The following is a 1,584-nucleotide window of genomic DNA, read 5'->3' on the forward strand; positions in this document are numbered from 1 at the left end:
TTAAGTATGCATTTTTTAAAGGTTTTTCTAGGAAATCCTCATGTTTGTAACTGTTCCACATTTCTGAAAGGAGGGGAACTTTGTAAGCATATATGCTGGTAAGTGACTTTTTAATGAAGATTTTCACAAAGGAATAGCTTGGTGTGTTTCTTATATTTTGCCTTTTTCATGGTTCTAGATTAAAGAAATGTGGTGTTGAGGAAATATAAAGTCAAAATTATCATATCTTACCAGTAAAGTTTTCAGTATTTCATTTTATACTGAAAAATGAGTAAGGTTTAAATTGAATAACATTTAGTAATGTTAATGTTTTTAAATAGAAAAAAATCAATTTTTAGATTCTCAGTATGTACAAAATGTAAAATCTGATTCACATCATTGATGATAATTATATGGTTCATTTTGAGACATTCCTACACTTCAACAACTTTGTATTTCCAAAATCACATCTGCTTGAAAATCAGGTGTTCCAGTGTTCATGTGTAGGCATAGTAATTGAAAGTATTGACTCTTTCCACACTGGCTTATGTTGGTCAAGTTTTAGGAAATTTTCCTATGCAATGAACATTTGACTAAGAATCTTTCAAGACAAAACTAGTACTTTATTAAAGACTACATCTGTTGACTCTAAAATTTTTCCTTTGTTGTTAGCACCTATTTGTAGGGTAATCCATAGAAATGAAAAAAAAACTCTCCATTTATTTTAAACCCGACTCAACTCATTTTGTTTTTCCTACCTGTGCTCATACCAACAAATCAGTAATTATATTATTATAAATAATTTGTAATTGATATTTGAGAGGAAATGTAAAACAAGAAATTAAAAGTATTTATATCTCATATTTCTAATATTTTTTTACAGGTAAAAAACCATGTATATCTGTTACTTCTAATGCTTTTACTTAACAAGATTTTGCTGTTTGTTTGATTCAGTTTTTGTTGAATATCTACTAACACAAGTTATTTGCTGTAGTTGAAATAAAGATAAAAATATGGTCCTTTTAAAACTTGCAATTTGGTATTATGATTATACTTAAAATAGGTTTTTCCATTTTTATTTTATATCAGGAAAAGGGCATTCTGTTCTGATGTGTATGTGATGTAACTTGTTTTGTACAGTATTTAACCATAAGCTAAATGGAAATATATTCAAAGTATTTAATATGCTGAAGTATATTTAATATATTTAAATAATAATTTAATAGGTATTTCCCACTTTTAAAAAAAAGTCACTGTTATGATTTGAATGTCCCCCCAAAACTCATTGAAGCTTGATCTGCTTTATCACTATTAAGAGGGTAGGAAATCGGACTATGGTATTTGAAAGGTGGAGCCTTTAAGAGGTGATTGGATCATGAGGACTATACTCTCATGAATGGATTAATCCACTCATGGATTAATGGGTTAATAGTTTAATGGGTTATCATGGGAGTAGACTGAGGGCTTTATAGGGAGAACAAGTGAGCATATTAAAACCCTCTTGCTCGGCCATGGCTATGTAATAGCCTGTGTCTCCATGGTAATCCATAGAGAGTCCCCACTAAAAAGAAAGCCCTCACCACAGGCACCCCCTGGACCATGGAC

General features: G+C 30.4%; 1 protein-coding gene across 1 annotated transcript in view; it reads left to right on the forward strand.

Annotated features, from left to right (window-relative positions):
• ZSWIM2 (zinc finger, SWIM-type containing 2) overlaps positions 1-1,584 on the forward strand; it is a 20,781-nt gene that overhangs the window by 1,805 nt on the left and 17,392 nt on the right. The gene's annotated exons all lie outside the window — the stretch shown is intronic.

This window comes from Galeopterus variegatus, unplaced genomic scaffold (assembly GCF_000696425.1).
Source record: "Galeopterus variegatus unplaced genomic scaffold, G_variegatus-3.0.2 Scaffold5438, whole genome shotgun sequence".
In the NCBI taxonomy this organism is placed as follows: Eukaryota; Metazoa; Chordata; class Mammalia; order Dermoptera; family Cynocephalidae; genus Galeopterus; species Galeopterus variegatus.